Raw genomic sequence first — 21,628 nt, forward strand, 5'->3', positions numbered from 1 at the left:
GAACGTTTGGCAAAGTGACCCGCAAAACAGGAGGTTCCGCTGGGGCACATTGCTAGAATTGTTTTTTTTCTTTTTTATATTGTATTTATAACATTTTCATAACATCATAACAGGTAAAAAATAGAATTACAGCGCAGGTTTCAAGAAATGTTCAAGCGTATCGTAACCACACCCTAAATTCTCCCAAGCGTCTAGATAACCTCCACTTCTCAGTGTGAACTTGGCAAAGAAGGATACTGCTGGGCAAGCTGCCGCAACATGCGCCACCACCCAATAATGCTCATGCCAGACTCTTTCTCAGTTTAACATTTTCTCCAAATTCTTGAAATTGGTGTGGTGTCTGTTCAACTTCTCTGGCTGTGGAGACTATAAAACATGACAGACTTCACCCCATTTTTAGGCTGAGGTCCAGGCACTAAGAAAGACACAACACAACATGAACCAAAGGAGTCTAAAGTTGCGTTGATGACTCTGGAAAAGTTTGTCTCTCTCTTTACGCCTTACAGTGGAATACTAATGAACAGTAGCGTGAGTTATAGGCCTCATATATCATATTATGTAATGGCTTGCTTCTCTGCAGTTCATTTATTCGGAGATTGCCTCCAGCCTGGCTCGGTGCCAGCAGCCAGCAAATCCAGGGCTACAGAAATCAATCTCGCAGTGACTGATTAAGCCATGTTTAGAACTAATTGCTCCTTCGTGTGTGGGGAGAATAAATTATGTGCTCTAATCTCACATCTTTAAAAAGTGCAACTGCAGGTATGGCATCTAGTTTAACCATTTCCTGGTTCCTCTTGGCTGTTGCCTTTTTTTGGGTTGGGGATAGGCGAGCGGTTTCAATTTGCTTGTAGTGGAACTTAGAGAAATGTGGACAGGCCAGTGATTCTGGAAGGCTAGTGTGGCTGGGGAATAGTGAGTCACGTTAGCGTGATGAGTGGCTCCACTACTGGCCCTCCAAAAGCACCGGCCTATTGGGAATCGCTCTCGCTACTCTTGCCAGTTTCCAAATAGACCAGTTTGCAGCAGAGCTGGTTCTGTTTACAAGATGGACTACAGACCCGCTGTCCTCACTGGACTGCACAACAACACTCTCGCCCCACTGCAAGTCATACCGAATGCAGCGCCAAGACTCAGTCTACATTTACCCAAACACTCACACGCTACTCCAGTTCAAATACCCGGAGGGCTGCTTTCTGAGGACTCTGCATCGTCTATAAAGCTATCCTACCTTCACAACAAAATGAAACCCCATAACCCACACAAACGCCAGACAAGCCCCCCAAAATCATCTACACGTCCCAAAATACAAGCGAACCTGCACACAAAAACAAGCCTTCACACACTGGGCACCCAGAGCCTTGAACTCCCTCCCACCTTGCCTCCATACCACAACTTCCAGCATCAGCTCCTTGAAAAGCCTCAACCCATACTTATTTTCTCACACCCCAACCAACCAAACCACTGCACCTGCTATCTATCCTGTGTCTAGCATGATCTTCCTATTCTATTTTCACCTCCGCCCTTTTGAACTTTGTAAGACACTCGTAGACCTTCTTGGTAGGGCCAGTGGTGTATACAAGTTAAAATCAAATCCTGATAGGCCTTCAGGGGATGGCGGTGGATGGAGGGGAGTGTGGAGTGTGATGCGCTGGATCTAGGAACAGAAACACACATGGGCAGATATTGTCTCTGGCCCATCATATCTCGCATCGGAATCTTACATGCTGCTCACCTCTCTTTCCTAAGATCTAATCAAGGAGCCCGTGCGGTTACCAAATGAGCCGGTCTCTTGGAACTGTGGGTACTGATGGGTTATAGTCTGTCAGATGAGTGCTCCCCCGAAAAGTCTAATAGGTCGAACCAGATTCAGTCACACATTCAGCCAAGCTGGATGTTAGAACGAATTTGCCCATCCCTTGCAGCCCATCAATAGCACCGACTAACCTGAGGAAAGCTCCCTACACTGGCACTGAAGGATAAGGTGTGCCATGCTTAAATACATTCATTTAAAGTGCATTTAATGTAAACGCCCATATGCTTACCATTGATAAAATGCCTATTCTTACAGTTTAACCCTTCAGCCGCCAAGTCAATTGTGGGCGTCCCTATTCCAAATTCCATTTTCTAAACCCAAGGCCCTTGGGTTCTAGACGGAGATGTGCACAGATTTGCAAGGACTTCCCCAAGTGTTCAAATCTAAATATCAGGGCCACTTTTGTGACGACAATCTGAAACTTCCATTTATGTATTTATTTATTTATTTATTTACTTCTATGTGTATTTATTTATTTATAACATTTATGTAACACACAAACCCAAGGTTATCATCACAGCGCTTGTACAGGAGATGCAGTGGTAAGTCAATAGGTGACGCAGCTCCTAGTAACCTTAGTCATATTTGCTGAAGAGCCAGGTTTTGAGAAGTCTCTGAAATGTACAGAGCATGGAGTGCCCTGGAACGGCCCCAACCAGGCACTCTTAGGTAAAACTCTTATTATATTTCAAAATAAAAAATAGACTTATTCATTTTGTTTTAAACATTTAAAAAGGTTAATATAATAAGTGGCTTGGAAAGCTGACCAGGCATATCCATCGTTTTATGGGGTAAACTGAATAGCACTTCTTCAGATCACTGGCAGGCTCGCCCTGGCCTATGGGGCAATAGGGAAAGGCCGAAGTTCAAGCCCAACAGATTTGTAAGGGCCTGGTTTTTAGGGAGTCAAAGTGGGTCAGTTTGATCAATTACTTCACTGTGCAGCCAGTGGTTTTGACCAGTGCTAATGAGCACATATTGTTTATAGTGCACAATTTACAACAGATGTTATCACAACTACCTCCCCTGCTCCCCCACACCCCAGAGTGTTACTCAAGCAGTCTCTCACAAAAGGCACTAATTGCAATGTTTTCGTTGATGTCAATTGTATGCCTCTGTCTGAGCCTGATCACCGGTAATAAACACGAATATCTTCAAGCATAACTGGTGAACAGATTCGTGTTGGGTTATGGTAAAAGGGGATGACGTTCTAAAAAGTTCACAACAGTGCAAGTAACGTTCAGAGGAGCAGCATGTTCAATACTGAAGCAAAATGGGGCTCTGGAACAATGGTGCCACGCCACGATGCCATCGGGCGAACAATGCGCTTTATAAGTACTGTTAGGATAAGATGAGAATGGGCAGTTAACCCCTGCACACCTCTGAAATGCAGCTGCAAGTTTTCATCCAATGGCCAGGTCTCCTGGTGCAGAATGTCCAGAGCAAATTTAATTCGCAAAATAACAGTGGAATCACACGAGGATAGAGGAGAAACGTCTTGTGTGCTGATTTTGAAACGGTTGTGGTGTTGTCTACAGCAGGGAGATGGTGTTGAAATACTGAATAGTTAGACTGTGGCATTGACTAGGGTCCCGAATCAACCTTCAGTTTTCCTTTGTGCCAAGAGTTCAGTGCAATCCACTGGTAGAGTGTACTCCCTGATCGGGCACTTGAACGTCTGTGCCCATCTTTTTCACAGCCTTTGGTCACGGTCTAAAGTCTGCCTTGTGCACAGTGTTTTAATAATAATAATGATAAGCCTCCCTTTAATATGTAAAGGTTTTTATGTAACAATTTCTGTAACGCTTGAAATTGGGGTCTTCGTATGTCCTACAGCCATGGTTCTGGTGTCATTCAGTTCTACATTTAGCCCACTTTAATGGTATGCTGTCCAATTCTGCTATTCCTAAGGTGTTTGAAGTTTATTCACTGATGAACATGTGTTTGTGACAATTTTTTGTAATGTTTTTAGTTATTTTGTAATGCTTTAAATTGGGGTCATTGTTCATCCTACAGATATGGTTCTGGTGTCATTCCGTTCCATATTTAGCTCACTTTAATGGAATGCAGTCCAAATCTGCAATTCCTAAGGTGTTTGAAGTTTATTCACTGATACAGTTGCGTATGAGTGATGATTTAATGTAACTTTTTTGGGGGGTTTTGTAACACTTTAAATTGGGGGTCATTGTATATCCTACAGACATGGGTCTGGTACCATTCTGTTCAACATTTCACCCACTTAATTGGTATACTGTCCAAACTGCAATTCCTAAGGCGTTTGACATCCATTCACTGGAGTACACTCACTGATGAAGGTGTGTATAAGTGCTGATTTCGTTTAACATTTCATATCAATCTGGTGGCATTCCGTTCCACATGCATTCAACTTTGAGGGTATGCTGTCCAAATCTACAATTCCTAAAGCATTTATAGCTTATTAACTGACATGAACTGATTAAGTTGTGTGATGATCTTGTGCAAGTGATAAGTGACGGTACCGTAATGCTTTGAGTTGGGGTCATTGTATGCCCTAATGCTATGGGTCTGCTATCATTCCGTCCCACATTCCTCCAACTTTGCTGGTATACTGTCCAACTTTCCAATTCCGAGAGCCCCTCGGGGTGGTTGGGTGCCAAAGCACCAGGGGGGCAGATCGCCCCTAGTTTAATTAATAATAATAATAATAATAATAATAATTATTATTATTATTATTATTATTATATCACAATCATTATCAAGTATGTCATGCCATATTCCTTCAGCTTCTAAATGCTGCAACGCTGGAATAATCAACGTTATGTCACCCAACTCGATGGGACCCCAATGATACAGCTCCTGTAGCATTCAAACCTATGACTGCAGGAACTCTGAAACAAGCTAATACATGTACAATCTTTTTCAACAAATCACTGAATACTGGCCGAACTTGCTCTCCTTCCCTTCCAGCTTTCTGGTTGTTGCAAGATAGGGACTGATTTACAAGGCATTTTGCAAAGGGATTTTCCCATCTAAAAATGCTTTTGTAAATCAGGCCCATAATGTGCTCATTGTCAGTCGGAATTGTCCATATGGGCTAAAAATGCAGAACACAAAACCTTAAATAAATGTCAGGCAGACTCTAGAAGACCCTGGTTTTTCAATGTTTTTGAGAAATGTTCAATATTTATTTTCCTCCTCCTCTTTTCTCAGTTGCCCTTTGATTAGAAGACAGCCTTTCTATTTTAGGTCTTCCATATTATTAGACGATTCAGTGAGATTTTGATCGTGAGCAAATGATCAAATTTCCTGGAGTGCCGGCATTAACTATTAATAAATGCCCAGACTCCAGGCTGGTATCTGTTGTTTGGAGAGAATGTCCATTCTTCTGCATTCCCACTGTCACATCTGCCCCAGGAAAAGGGGAAGGTCACTGACTGCTCCTTCATTGGTGCCTGTAAATGACACATCCCACCTCAAATACCTCCCACCAGTAGATTCCAGCTGGGTTAATCAAAATCGCACCCACTCAATTAAAAAGGGGAAAATCACAGTTCCCAGCATGAGCGCCACCTCGGGGCTGGGGAAGGGAAAAAGGGTAAATGTCACTTCACTTAGATGCCCAGAAACACACAAGTCTCCAGCCTCACTATGCATTTATGAGGCTCGACATACGCTAAAGCAGAAAACCAGTAAAGGCTCCTTCAGAAAAAAAAACCTCTACTGATGCGGGCTCAGGGCAATAGCACCTCGAATATGAATACTCACGTTTAACTTTTGGCATGGGGTATGCGCTTAGATTTAGTATATGTTATAAAAGAGGGCAGCACAAACTATTTTCAAGAGTCAGATTTTCACAAAAGGCAGGAAGGGTAAAGGCGCAATCAATGGCGGAAGGTAGCGGCTGTAATGTGTGACGGGCTACCGCAGTAGAGCGACCATTTGGGTTTACAATCTTGAGTGGAGTCTGGCTCACAACTACCTGACTTTTGGACTTTTTTATAAAGTAAAGTTCCTAGTTTTTACGTTAGGTAGATCCCATTATAAGGATGTTGACGTTCTAAATTGTGCTGCTGCGATATCAAAGCGCAACAAAGTCAACTGAATTGTCAATTTTAAATGAGTGCAAATCGTGAATGCTTAAAATAAAAAAGGAGATACTTGCGTTTCCATCCTATTGGCACATTTGCACAATCACTGTGCCATGCCACGGTATCATTACTTTCTCGCATATGATATTATGCACTATCCCCACCCCCACTGATATCCGCATACTGACATTGCTATGCAATGACAGGCTACATGAACAGAATACATCCATGGAAATACTATAGACTTGGTGCACAAATATGACCCATCATATGACATGGGAAAAATATGGCTTGTGTTGAAAACTTCCTAAACATCTAGTTTTTTGACATATTACTTGCCGACTAATTTAAGATGTTCATTATCTAACTTCTATATAGAATGTCATTTTATTGGGGGGGCTTTTCCTGGATGCAAAAAAAACGGATGTAATGTTTTTGTAATGAAACCCTCTAACTCCTGTATCACATGTATTTATTAACAATCACTTAATTGTTTTGGTAAAACACATTTTAATTTTCTTAAATAAATGGAGTGATTGTTTTTCGAAAATAATTTTCAGAATTAGATGAATCTCCATTCCCTCGAAACCTGTAGAAAAAGCCACTGGAGTTGGCGTCAAGGTGCAAAGAATTTGCGCAGCCAAGTGTGTCTGAAATCCAGAATTCTAGACAGATGGTACCATGTCTCACAACGTCATGCTTGGGAGTGAAGAGCGGGGCTACTGTTGGGCCTGTCCTAGCCTCACTTCCGTGACGGATACCAGCTTCTGTAAGTGAATTTGAGTTTGTGTTTTCATTTTGGAAATGTGGGAAATGTTATAATGTGATGAACAATCATTTTAATAAACAGATGAAGATGTAATTTATACCAAAAACCTTGATGGGAGAGATGGGGGAGGGGTGGCGTTTTTTTCAAGGTTCTGCTTTTTCAAGTTAAATGTGATCATCTTTTATGGTTTCCTTTCTGCACAATACACAAGTGTCCAACCCAAAAATAATACAAACCATGTATGAACACATCCGATATGCATGTTTCTAATGACACTAACGGTGGATCACCCCTACGCACCCCGACAAGAATCCGCCATTTTGGAATCCTTGCCACCAACCCTTAGCAATCAGAATAACTTCTTCCGGATTTTCTCTGTGAATCTGGAAACCCACCCGACTTTTCATCCATTTGCTGAATAATCTGTTGCATAAGAGTTCCTAACAAGTTCAGGCATGAGACGGGTTCCAGGTAAACCGAACGAGCACCGCTATGGAAACGAGTCCTCTGGAGCTCTCTGTGTCTTCCCTTGGCAGCCCAGGACACCTTTCAACAGCATCAACAACAAGGGATTCTCATGTTCCGATGTGCATTTGTTAAGCTTTTGCTGCCTATATATATATTTATTTTTTTTCTGTAGGAACGCAAAGATAAACTGATCAGAAGGTTTGTCAATAGAACTTGACACACATGGAGTTAAATGTTAAATGTCTACACATGAAACCAGTAAAAAGTACATGAGTTTGATATTTTCAAATCCTAGGACTCAGTCCCTAGCCCTTCAAAAAGTGTTATGTGATAGTGAAATGAGACACTGTAGTTATCCAACCAGAGGATTAACTGTGCGGTTTGCAATAAAAGGCTTGAGGCTAGTTCTAGGGAATAACCATGGTGATAGCCGCCAAGTAGCCCAATGTCATGTGGGATTCTGTGAGCTAGCCCTGGCTTTTTTCATTGCATGTTGGGACTTGTAGTTTCATGTTTCCATTGTAAGTAAGGGCCTACTCCCAGCATGCCATGGAAAAAGCTACGTCTCATGGTTTCACGCCCAGCAATGACCACTTGACAGCTATGCTGGTATGCGGACATTGATATTAAGTAGGGCCTACAGTGTTTAAGAAATGGGTGCATTAGATTGGCCCACCATGCTTTATCTGCAAAAAATATCTCTGATTACAAGGGCTATTTGTTGATATTTTGCAATACGTAAAAGCACACAAAATGGCATCCAGTTCACTTATCTAATTTCCTTTTTTTAATCAATTTGTATCTTTACCTGTTGCCTCTAATTTTCCACGTCGTTCAAAGCTAAGTTACTTAACCAATAATTATACATGTGCCCACTCTCGCATCCTTACCTATGAGTAAATGTTACTTTCCATTGATCCAATTCCTGAATAGTATCACTTCCGGTGGCATGACCATGCGCTATTCATAAGAGGCATCAGGGCCAATAAATAGGATGGTACGTGCACACAATTGCTTGTATTTCTCCTGAGCACAGGCCCTTACCTCATACCATACCAAACTATATTTAGGTGTATTTATTTACCAGGCATAGAAGAATATGGAGTAGTCTACTAAGGGGCCCAGAGGATATCACGTGGATTCTTGGAGGGACCTAGCCAAGAATGCACTCCTCCCCAGGGTCTCAGCCTCACATCTATCCCACCAAAGCTCCATTCAGCAGGCTGCTGGATGCTAGACAACAGGATCAAAGACATGAGCTCCCCCAAGAGAACTGCAGTGGCTGCCTATCCTAGCCAGGATACTCTCCACGGTTTCCTACACATACAAGGCAACTACAGCCTGGACACCTGCCTACTACCCACAAATCGCCTCAGCTCTGGGGTCTGATACACATCCAGACGTCAGACCATCGCAACAGTTGGAGACAAAGTTGGCACTTGAAGAAAAACAACAAGAAACACACATTTTCTTTCCAGGCACCAGACTTCTGCAACACTATGCTGGTCTCAATCGGGACAACCCCAGTGCTCTTTCAATTCAGGAAGACCTCAAGACACTGCTCTTCAGGGAGTACCGAGTGAAAGCTCCACCTCCGATGGGAAAACCAGGACCTCCTAGATCCACAGCCAGGGCCTTTTCCCTCTGGGGCCGAATTGCAACTTTGTTGCAAACCTCAACCAACACTGTACCGCACCTTGTTGCTCCCTGGGTAGGTGTGCTTTGTATAAGCCCACATGGAAATGCATATGCAAACCCTCGTTGTTGGATGATAAACTCTAGGGTGTATTCCTCATGAAGGCCCACTCTTGAGCTTAATGGCACACGTACCAAATTGAAAATTTAATTTCACTGAAATGTAAGTTAATTCTACCAGACATCGTCTTCAACCTCACCCTTCTCGCCCCTAAAAAAATGTTAGTTTCCTGGGCACCAAAATCGCACTTAAGGAAAACAGATGTCTGATTTCGGTGTGCCACAGAGCAAAGAAACAGGCAGGTCACCTTTCCACCAGTGCTGATATGATAGGTTGTTTATAACGCGCTTAATACCCAGAGGTTTCTAAGCGCGGACCCGGGGATCGAACCTGTGGTGCTCCATGTCGTCTTGCTTCCAAGGTGAGCATGTTGCCCCTGAGCTATCCTCCCAAGGCAGATGAAGCATGCCATCAAGTACAGCCACACCATGCGGTGCAGCCAGGTACCCTGGGATGCAACAGGCAAGGTGGGATGCATACAAACTCAGACCTCCTCACCCAGAAAGCATGAGCATAACCACAGAGCTGTGGACTATCAGGTAGAAAACACGGTCTGGATTCCTCAGAGCTGCCACGGGCTAAACAGATCAAAGTGGCTGGGGTCCTCTCGCCATCACAGAAAGCCTACAGCTGGAAGCTCTAAAAGAGATTGCTAGAGAACTGCAGCCCATTGTGCAGGACACAGAAAGACTGATAAAGGTCTTCTCATAAAAGAAGCCCCTTGCAATGGGACCACGATGCAGTCTTGAAAGAATCAGACAAGACCACAGACTAATGAAAACCACATAGATGCGTGGTCCCATGTATGCACGTCTGCCAACAGGCCGTGCACTGGGAAGGAAGCACGGCAAGCTCAGGAGAAAGAGATGCCCCTCTTCAAAGCGTGTGTGTGAAAGGCTCCAGAGGCGGCAATCACGCAAGGGAGGCAGGATGTGCCTGGCGCATTCAAATTGTCCTTCATAGCCTCACAAAAATACACGCTCATACCTCTCAAAAAAAGCACAGTACGCAACGTATAACAATCAAATACATGGGTATTGCGGAGCGTAGTGGCCCACAGGCCAGCGTGTCTGGCAGTAGAGCACTGGGGCATTATGCAGTGTTGCTTTTGTTTGCTTGCCCGTGCCCACTATCCATCAAACTTAAAAGAGCTTGTGGCATATTGGCCTTAACATGTAATACCACCCCTATAACAGTGCTAGGACAGTGAAAACCATGTGGAGGGGGGGGGGGTGGGGAGGGATGTGTGATAGGCTGTAATGCGTTGTGATGCAATATTTGGGGATGGGGCCTAAAAAGGGTCTTGCTCAGTGCCAAATTCAAGTAGCTAATACAGGTTTAAAAGACGAGTGGCCTGTGGAATTAAAGGAGTGACCTAACAGAGCTAATCAGGTTTGCATATGTGCAATGAAAGGACACAAACTATAGTTTAAAAGTATTTAAATATGGTTAATGTGTGTAAAGTGTTTGACCCAAATAAATATATTCAAATAAAAGTCAAATCAAAAGGGGTACACCATACAATCCCAGAGTTCGCCTGAAAGAAATCCGTTTTTCATACATACTAATTAAAGGAATTCAGATGATAATACTTGAATGCAATGTGTGGCGGAAATCAAACATTGAATTCTCTTATAATGTCCCTTCCCTGTTTGAAAAGTAGCCAATTTGAAATGTATTTAACTGATGTTGTGATTCTAAACATTACTGGTGGGGACATCTACTGGCAAAGAGCAGTCCTGCCACTCATGTGTTTAAAGACATTTATTAGGGAGGTTAGTTCCGAGAGCCCTGGCAGACCCCTAACTCAAGGGCAATATTTGGAGACTTCCAGGGCTGAGCCCTGGCCCACTTAAAGCCCTGATCTACATCCATGGCCTTCCTTGCATTCCTTTCCCGGTATGTTCCGGTCTATACGATTCTTCAGCTGTCTACCCTGATCATTACTACTCCCCCAGCCATTCCTCAGAGATAAAGGGGAACGTATGATGTAAGCACATGTATCATCTCTTTTTGATGCTGAAGGTGTTTGTCTCCCATATCACCGAGGCCAGAACAATTAATAGTAAAATGGCATGTTTACATAGTGCTTCATGATCGATTTCATCCGTTTCAAAGCACTGTAATAATAGATGTTATCAATGCCCTGCTTAGTAGTACTCCGTTTATCACCCTCAGAAGGAGGAAGGGGCTGAGTGAACCCTGATGGGATTCGAACATACCTGCCGGTTATAGATTTTGAGTGGAGTCTTTAACTTGTTACCGTAGATTTCTTCGAATAACATTTCACCTAATGAGATTTTACCCAATTTATTTCACCGAAAATGGTAGGGGAAATGGTATATGTGTAATGCATGATAGGTGGGGTGTGGGGTAATGGTGTAAGTTAGGTTAGGGAGCGGTGAGGGGGGGTTGTGGGGGCTCTCCCTCCACATTATAAAAAAGAAAAGTAGAAAATGTAACATGTAGATTTCGTTTTTAGGTGAAATGGATTCAGTGAAATCTCCATTAGGGGAAATATGTTTGAAGAAATCACATACATCTGTTTAACTCACTGAGCTATTTAATTGGATTTTGTGGCAGGTCCGTGACTCTGACAACCAGGTAGGGTGTGTCAGTGACTCTGCATCGGCCTTAACAGCCTTTCAAAAGCCTTGACCTATGTCACGACTCTGGATCTTTCTTTAGGCCAGTCTGTCTCCAAAGCCACATTAGCCTGTCCTACTTCCGGCTGCCAGCCGCCCCTTCTCCAGCCCCTGCATGGAAATGGCTGGCCACATGGCTTTGCTGACACAGCGCCTAAGCCCTGGAAGAAAGGCAGCCGGCTCCCCTCCCAGGAAAGTACTTGTGCTGTGTCATACGCTAATGAATTTTAAATATTCATCGGAGAGTAATGAGGCTGTTTATTATTTATTTATTCTGCAAACGGAGCCCGAGAGGCAAAATGCATCAAGCAGGACCCAGCCCTGGGATGCTCTGAAGGTACAAGCAAGGACGGCGTCTGGGGAGCACGGACGGGCCATCAGAGGACAGCCAGGGACCAGTGGCAAAGCGCAATAGGTCTGGTACTGCGGCATGGAAGGGGATGCACGGCAGACTGCAAATGCTATCACGTCTAGGTATATTTTGATGCCTAGACCTTGCAAATGAAATGTGCTGGTCTATTGCTTTTCATTCCCTCCATTGGTCAACCTTGTCCCTTCTATGTTCTCCTACTCAGACATATCTAAATACATGTAGGCTGGTGATTGCTGGCTATTGTCCAGCTAGCTGCTGCTCATTTTTATCAACACCGGGAGGATCAAAGATTGAGTGTCTCCCTATGACTGTAGGGAGACCTCTATTCTGGAAAAAGCTTGGAGGGAAGGGGCAGAGTCAGCAGGAGCTCACCCTCGCCCTCAGACATTATTCCCCTATCTCTCCACTCTTTCTACCCTAAAGCCTTTTGCCAGGGCTGGTGTCTACAAAAAGCATTAGTAGGCACTCCCTTAAGAATTCCAGGCTGGGTCCCACTGACCAATCAAGTCCTACATGATAATGTATACCTTATTTGCAGTGGAACCCCAGATTGCCTTTACTTACGGTATGTTGCTAGAACGGTGCTAGGCCATCATTGATGACAACGCTTTAATCAAACATAGTCAAATGGGTTTCGACAAGTCGATCAAGGCATGTGAAGTGCGTTAATCATTCAGACCTCCCCCTGGTATTAACACAGCTACCCATACCTTATCTAACCAATCCAAGAAACACTCTGATGTTAAATCTTCTCGATGCAACCTCTGCTGTCACCACCCCAATAGGTTGGTCTTCTTCCCAGCACGCACAGCGTGGCATCCCTTAAGGTTCCACTTATTGCCCGATGTTGTTGATGCATGAATGTATGCATGGGATGAATACAGTGCAAACTTAGCTGGGAAGTAACATCACGCTGTACATAGAGGACACACTCACAAGGCTACACGTAGCGTGTGGGGGTAGAAAGGCTGGCGTGGGGAGCAAGGAAGTGGGGGAACTCCACAGTGGGGGGATAGGTTTGAGTAGCGCAGTCAGCGGTTGGCAAGATGTTCTCTTATGAGTAGGCCTTCAGGTCTACCTACCTCCATTGGCCACTCTGATCACGTCTTTTGATTTGCATTCTGCAAACACACTGGTGGCATGCAATAGTCTTCAGGCTATCTTCACCCTCCCGCTCCTTTGATAACAGATGTTAATCCTCTGACAGCTCTTGCCATCGATACATGAATGGATAAAAGAAAAGGGGCGATCGACACTCGCAGTGAGATTTTGATTACTGGTAACTAGCACTCCCAGGGCATGTCTCCTTAATAAGAATGACTAGGCCAATGCCATGAAACTGTTGCATTTCTGAAGGATATTGGCAGTCTTATCTAGCAGGAGCTGGCCCGAGGTGGCCAGATATAGGCTGTCCTCGGAAGCTGCCTTTTTCCATCGTACACCTGGTAGGGGGATCTTTCCCCATGTCACCAATCCTCAATGACTGATTGTCCGATTCATTCATTCATTCATTCATTTAAAGTTGGTTTATAAGGCACCATCGGTGAAATGAAGACACAGTCTCTGGTCTTTTCCTACCATCATTGAAACACTTGTGTATGAGCGCGATACAAATAGAATATCAATGTCAATATCATTATTCAGATTCGGTCTCCAAGGCCCACAAATCCCAGTCGTTTTATGTGGTTACAGTAACCCCCCAGCACCACTAATATTTAAACTGCACCACAGATATAGAATTACCCCTACCCTAATGTCCCTTTGCATAAAGATTTACAAAGCTTTTTTCAATGGGATTTCCCCTTCCAAAGTGCTTTTGTAAATCAGGCCCCAAGATACTAAAACACTCACTCGTAAAAGATTGGCTCACAATTCATTATATACAGACAGCCACACTGTGCTAAGATCCTGGCGATACCTCAATGTCTCGTGATGCCTGTTTTTAAAACCCCCTATCCACTCCGAGCTCAGGGGATCTCACACAGCGGTGGGAGCATCGTCTTTCCATGGTCGTACACCCCGCTAAAGGAGTATTTAGCTCTTTCAGCTGCAGTTCCATTAATCATCAGGGGAAGGACACCTCAATACTTAGCATGAGTACCCTTACTCTAAGCAATTACTTATGCCCCTCCACCAGTTCCTAATTAGCACCAAGTGGCAATTCGTTGGTGGTGAGTTTTACAAATTTCGAATAGTGTCCCACAACCTATCACACCATATCTCATGTACAATATTGGAATTGGGATGCAAAGCCGCATATTAGGAATCTGGGGAAAAATTGATTCTCTGGAATCCCCAATCTGGGGAAACAAAAAGCCCATGCTCGAGTCGCCATATAATACCGGCGTCTGGACTCGCAGTGGTCAGCAGAGCTTCCCAGAGTGCAACGACTTCACTTCTGGTCTCTAGTATGATTAACGTGTAATTGCTATGGGCAAAGCAGGGTCTGGGTAATGGGGGTGACTGTGGTCTGTGGGATGTCCCTTAAGAGGTGCAACTGGTTGATTAGAAAGTGGGGTTGCATGAAGCTGAACGTGGGGAACAATGGCTACAAGCAGGTGATCACACAATGTTCTTTCTTTCAGTGTGTGTCTTTCAGTCTTGATAGTACACTTGTAAAAACAGGGCTTTTTTAGGTTTGCATTATTTTGCATGCCGGTAAATGTAGGCTACCTTTAAGATGGATGAAAATAAAGCACCAAATAGACTCAATTTTCTGCTCAACATATTATTATAATCATGTGCATACTTTCAAATTGTTTTTTTGCGTGACATTTGCACGTTTTAAGCAATCTCTATCCTTTTCTCAATTTGGAGGACTGCTCAAGCATATATGACTCAGACATGAATAGTTCTGAAGACATATCGCTGACTGTTTAATAATAACATGGGGAGATCGTATGATGACCCTGTGCCTCAACATGGTCAATGGGCCAGGGACATGCCACAAAGGCAGTCCCAGCCCACTGGCTTTTCAGGGACCCCGGTCTGTCAGGAAACCCAAGGGTTTCCTTAGGGGCCAATGGGCCCCTGGCAGCAAAATATCAAGGCCTAGGCTTCACTCTGCACCTTGAATCATACTCACGTGCGTGGGTTGCCTCCGGGCTCTGACAGCAGGTAGTCCCCAATGCCTCATTCTCACATAAAGGTGCTTGCACACAAAGTCTGAAGCTTCAATAACAGCCCGCCATGGGCTCAATTTTTTTCATGTTAAAAAGGTTGGCCTCAATGGAAAGCAGCCTGCGTTTCTTGGGGTGGCGGAGGGAGCGAGGCTGCCCAGGGAGCAGATCTTAAGCAGCTAAGGGAGTGGGGGGCACAGGAAGGGGCCCACCCAGACTGTTGCTTCTGTGCCACCCGAGAAGAAGTTAAGCATTCCTTTGTGTCCAATCAAGGAAAGCATATTAAGAATGCAGCCTCCGCGATGCTCTGAAGACACACCCCCTCCGCCCACCCTCTCCAGCTTTGTGTTGACAGAGCCTTTAGTGGAGGCAATGTATAAGTGACGGCTCATTTAACATGCCATTGATCTGAACCTGGGGCACTTTTATTCTGAAGGCCAGCACAAAGCATCAGTTAGCTGACCAAATCGACGCATCCTTCCAAGAGAATTAACGTGCCACACAGAATACGTTTTAAACTATGTTCTTTATATTCCTGTCTTTGACAAACCAAAACTTGTTTTTTGTATATTACTGTTTAGTTGTATATGGCGGGTGCCTGAGAAATGTAACTGTCATTTTCTTGCCAAGCGGTCTAGTGGCTGCTTTGGGACATGGACTAAATGCATCCGCTCAGCATCAAAGAACTTTTCATTTTCTTTACTTGCCAACCACTGCCAGATGGCTCCTCGATGTGACTTGGCACCTTGATTAGGAAAGCAGGGCTCCTTGGGTCACTGTGCAGACTGTAGTCTGTGGCAAATTAATGCAGTGATATGTGAGCAGCAATGATGTGTGTGCTGCCCAAGTCACCACCCTGTTTATTAAGGTGTCTATGTGCTGTTCCTCAATGTAACAGCACATATGACTCTTTTCGTCTGATATGGCCCATGTCCATACAATAGCACACTGGAATTGTTTGTGTATGTAGCTCTAATGAATGTGCCATACTGTCCTCAAACTTTAACACAAAAAGTAATCAAAGACGTTGCCTCAAATTATACGACGACTAGGCCAAACATCCTTTCTACGCGGCCACATCATGATTTTCTCTACCTGCATGCCAGCACTAATAAGAGATGCTAAGGCCAGGTCTGTTAGATACGGCACTGGCCTGCTCTTTTTTGCAGAAATAACCTCTGAGGCTTGCATAATGGTGAGGAGGTAGTAGCTCAGGAACCGTGAGCCCTATAGCACGTATCAGAAGCCGGTTTTGTTTAAAACGATTCATCAGCTTATTGCAGGTCAGGGTAACATTTGTAAGAAGTAGAATCCTTTTTGTATATGCCTCCCTCTTTATTGGGTGGCTCTTGTAGGGCATCCATTCCGGTCTGTAGATATAATTCCCTAAAGATGTTTCTGTATTGGGGACTGGGCATGCTCGGACTAACACCCAGCCCCATCTCATCTAAAATTATCCAGATACAAGAAACAAAAGAGCCCTTGTACCTCATTTGAGTGGCTGATGTTGCAGCCATTGTATCCTCATATTCAAAAACGTAAGATGTCCGAATGAGTATGTATGGTTCATGGTTACAAACATTGTAATGTTAGGGTGAGTGTTGCGAACAGTGATGTGAGCACCAAGCCTTGCGTCTCTTATGATTCACACATACAACCCTTTCATCACAAACTTGTTTATCAAAAATGCAGAGATCTCTGATCATGGTTATGTACCTGAAATGTTCTGTGATTTAATGCAAAGCAGACAGGAGCATTCATTGGCCCTATTTGTCCCCTTTCCCGCTCTCGTAGGGGTATTTAGAGAGAGTTGAATAGGAGTGTACCAGACTGTCCACCTTGGAATGATAACCTTCTATCAAAAATAATTCATATGGCTAGTCTAGTGTTACCTCTTGCGGAATACAAGTGAGGGGGTTCAAACAGAATGCCTGCAACACAGGGCCAGTGGGCCCTCAGACCGCGGCAGGCTGGTCACACCACATTGTGCCAGTACAGGCAGTTTGAAACTGGCAGCTGTGTTTTTCACATTAGATTTCTTCTGTAAAGTCCTTGAATTACAATGTAATCAAACCAGCTTCAATGATTTAGCAATGATAGATTGATTTTGCGGAGGGTTTGTTGCGTGACACAGAGGTGTAGTTTGGGAGTAACGTGTGCCCGTCAGGGGGGCACATTCTAGTTATTCGCCCAGTGCGCCAAGTTTGCTAGAAACTGCCTGGATGAAAAGGAAGGGATGAGCGAACTCCAGTGACTAAAAACGTGCACAATCCACGGTTGCCTCACCTCCCTCCCCCTTCCTACACATCAAAGGGGGTGGGTGCTTCTGCACATGCCAACAGCTGCGTTCAAAGTGGGAAGTGCATGGTTGCCTAGCAACACTCGACTACAAAGTGTTTGAAACACATTATCACCCAAATCCGGGAGATGCCATCTGACATGGCATACCCCCGAGCGCGAGACTGGCACGGAGAGTCAGACTGCCCCACCTCACCTCCCGCCGTCTCTCCCCACCCCCTCCACGCAATGATGCCGGCTGCGGGGTCGGTGTCTGAACATTGAATGGATGGAGGGAAGAGCAGCCAAGTGGGAAGACGTGACATATGCCACGACCCCCTTCTGGTTCTTAGGCGGATCCGCCCTTGATTTGAGGGACCGCCCACCACACATCCCAGGAACTTCCCCCCGCCCCCCACCTATATTAGGTTACCATAAACGAGAGCACGCCTTGCAAACGGTGGGCCCAAACATCTTCCGATAAGTTATTGCCTTAGCTGTGAAGTTGCCCCTTTTTATTTGCAGTCTAGGACTAGGTAAAGTGCTTTGAATCGGTTACTTCAGTGAGTTCACATTAGTCTAACTCAGTGCTCTTCGAAATATGGGTCTCATCTTCCTAAGGACGTGAGGGGGGGCGGGGGGGAGACTAAAGGCGTCCAGGAGGGCACGAGGCTCTTGGATTGGCCTCTTCCATAGTTTGAACTGGTTTGAACCAGTTCAAACAGTTGGTTTCAATCAGGTGAAATCCCTTTGAACATGACTAAACACCTTACAGAATAAAGTCATGTGTAGTGGAATGACACCCAATACATTCAACATTAACTCAAAATAAATTAAGTGAAAATAAAAAAGGCAGCTAAAGCCTCGAGCCGAACCGTGTAAACAGGCACTCTTGTCTGTTCTAGCCCCTTGAATCTGGGTTTGAAATCAATTCAATCAATTTGTTTTTCCAACCATTTGAGCTGATTGAACCCAACATTTTATTTTTGTTTGTTAAATGGCACTGTAAGTGCAACAGAAAATCTGAAACTATTGGCATAGCAGAGAGATGCTACGTAAGGAAGAGCACACAGCTTGTGGGCATTGTTTGACTTTTTACCCATGCGTTGACCATCCATGGCCATCCCCATGCACTACTTAACCCCGCCCACCCCATGCCCAAAACACACAGCCCATGGAGTAATGTGCTTTGACGGGGAGCCAGTGTTATTTCTAAGCAGTATTCCAAAAGGCAATAGCCTAATTGAAGCTGTAAAACAGCTCCTGATGTGATGAACTGTTTTAACAAAGTGTCCTTTGAGCCATTTGATGTATAAACAACATGTGTATCCTTGCATCTGTTCCCTGCACTGAATGTGCATTAAAACCAAGCATTTGCAAAGCCAACAGTGTGACCTCTTGTATAGGCATTAGATAGACATTTGACAGTGGCTACCATCTGATGGCGAGGCAGCAACCTTATGGCAGTGCCTACAAAATGCCTATACACATTCGAAAACGGTTGGCTTTGGCAATGCTTGTTCAGATAAGTGTGAATCCGATTTCAGTAAAAGCAAGCCTGCGAGGCTAGAGGTGGACTGGCCTAGAGGAAGATCAAGCGCATTTCCGCCAAGCTGGTGTCCCCAAAGGGCTGGTAAGGCTGTGCTCCCAGCCCTGCTCACTGTGTAGAGGTGAGAGTACCATGCGGCTGCCCCTTCTCCAGTCACACAGTCTTTACAGAGGTAAGCACAGTTTAGGTGTGGTATGTCCCCGCTGTGCCACTTTAAGATCAGTGTCCTTTATCCCTGCCCAAAAATACATACCCTCATGTTCACAAGAGCAAAACTGAAGAGTGATGGATGGAAGATGTTGAATCAATCAGAACCACTGGTATTGCTTTGGGCAATCATCCAAACAATCGTTTTTCAATCTGCAAACATAAGCCAATCAGGCTTTTCCCCATCCCAAGCGGGCGCTCCAGCCCAAAGTGGAAGTTTGCATCCTTTCTGCAGACCACAGGACACCCCCGATGTTGTTTGTCCTCATTACCTGTGAGGTGCAGCATGGCATCCATATCTCACTGTACTCGCCCCACATAGAGCGACTGATGCAACGCCGAAAGGTAATGGGCGGCAGGTTTAAAATCAACCATGTCCGCTGATATTCAATAGGACAGAGGTACTGGTGGAGAGGGAAAGAGTATCCCTAAAAGCATATTACATGGCTGCTACCCTGAGCCACTGCTTGCAAATACTGAAACAAAAGATCCTGCTTCTGCAGCGGCTACATTAAGCATGACAAGGGTCAGGAGCAACGCTGAGGGCGAATCATGGAGCGAGCGCCTGCTTCTGTGCGCCCGTGATCTCGGCTCCTTTCACTCAAATACCTGCACCCACAGCCAGCTTCTGCCTCTTGTTCCAGACCTGCTTCCCATCTTTTCTTCCTTTTTTAGGCAGCTTTGACTCGGCAGTATGTCACTCTGTCCTCCATTCGAGTGGATGCCAAGGAGAAGTGAAGCCCTTTGCAGTGGGAGCAGCTGGTGCCTTTAGGAGCCGTGAAGAGTGCAGGCAGAGGAGGGACACAAATCAGACCCTTAACTAGGCACTCGTCCTGAACTGGCTATAGGCAAATTCCTGAAATGTCCAGACAATTCAGGGGTGTCCCTAGGTCTGGAAAAGATCTGGGGCTACGCTAATGTCAGGACTGTCTGGACTCGGGGCTAGCTAGCCTTTTGGTTGTAGCCCCTGAGCTTCTATCCAGGGCTACAGCTAAAAGACCCCCAATTCCCTAGCAACGCCTCGGTGACAATGTATGTATTAGGGGCAGTCTGGCCCGTGACTGACTTCGTAGCAGCCTGACAGGCCTTTCAGAGTCAGAGGCGTGTCGCAAATGTTTCTGTATGTCACCATGCCTCTGGACATTTCCATGTTCTTTCGCATAGTGCCCAGCAACACTGAGCATGATGCAAGAAGTCTGGGCGCTTGGTGAGGAGATCAGCTCTCAATCAGAACACATGTTATCAGGCATGTGGGGTCAAGAGAGCTCGGGAGCAGAACATGTATGGATCACTTCAGTGGGATGTTTGGCATGTGAGTAAAAAATAGTATTAGCTGCATCAACTGTGCTAGAGCTGCAGCCTACCGCCTTGGAAGAGTCAGGAATACTATTAAAACCAGAAGATGTTGCAGCGAAACACAGAGAGTCCCGGCCTTTTGGATGGCCAAACACTGGAATGCTCTACCAATGGAAATGTGCACCCTACAAGACCACCTGAAATTCAGGAAAATTCTGAACGTCTGCCACTTCTAACCTACATCTATCAAGCAGTGGAAAAGGTACTTTTTAGATTCAACGTTCACACACAGACTAATGGAATGCCATGCCGGCTCATGATGGTCCAACTAGAACACACCAAATGGCGCTCAGAGTTTTAGCAGTGCCTTAATGTGATCTCTTCCAGTCTTCATAGTTTTCTAAGAGAGGACCTTCCCTGTCTCTACACCTCAACACAGTACTTCTTCACGCATCAACCACTAAAGCCAAACGCCTCACACCATAACGCAAGACCAGTCATACACAGTACTTCTTCACGCATCAACCACTAAAGCCAAACGCCTCTCACCATAACGCAAGACCAATCATACACATTACTTCTTCACGCATCAACCACTAAAGCTAAACGCCACTCACCATAACGCAAGACCAATCATACACAGTACTTCTTCACGCATCAACCACTAAAGCCAAACACCTCACATCATAACGCAAGACCAGTCATACACAGCACTTCTTCACGCATCAACCACTAAAGCCAAACGCCACTCACCATAACGCAAGACCAATCATACACAGTGTTTCTTCACGCATCAACCACTAAAGCCAAACGCCTCACACCATAACGCAAGACCAATCGGACCAAACACCTCACATCATAACGCAAGACCAGTCATACACAGCACTTCTTCACGCATCAACCACTAAAGCCAAACGCCACTCACCATAACGCAAGACCAATCATACACAGTACTTCTTCACGCATCAACCACTAAAGCCAAACGCCTCACACCATAACGCAAGACCAATCATACACAGTGCTTCTTCACGCATCAACCACTAAAGCCAAACGCCTCACACCATAACGGAAGACCAATCATACACAGTACTTCTTCACGCATCAACCACTAACACCAAACGCCTCTCACCATATCGCAAAACCAATCATACACAGTACTTCTTCACGCATCAACCACTAACACCAAACGCCTCACACCATAAGGCAAGACCAATCATACACAGTACTTCTTCACGCATCAACCACTAAAGCCAAACGCCTCACACCATAACGCAAGACCAATCATACAC

At 44.9% G+C, this 21,628-nt stretch overlaps 1 protein-coding gene across 1 annotated transcript in view; it reads right to left on the reverse strand.

The window, feature by feature from the left end:
* The window catches only part of FOXO6 (forkhead box O6), a 318,593-nt gene that overhangs the window by 9,975 nt on the left and 286,990 nt on the right, over positions 1 to 21,628 (reverse strand). The window lies entirely within an intron of this gene.

The sequence above is a fragment of the Ambystoma mexicanum genome, chromosome 11 (genome assembly GCF_040938575.1).
Source record: "Ambystoma mexicanum isolate Mex_15411 chromosome 11, UKY_AmexF1_1, whole genome shotgun sequence".
Lineage (NCBI taxonomy): Eukaryota > Metazoa > Chordata > Amphibia > Caudata > Ambystomatidae > Ambystoma > Ambystoma mexicanum.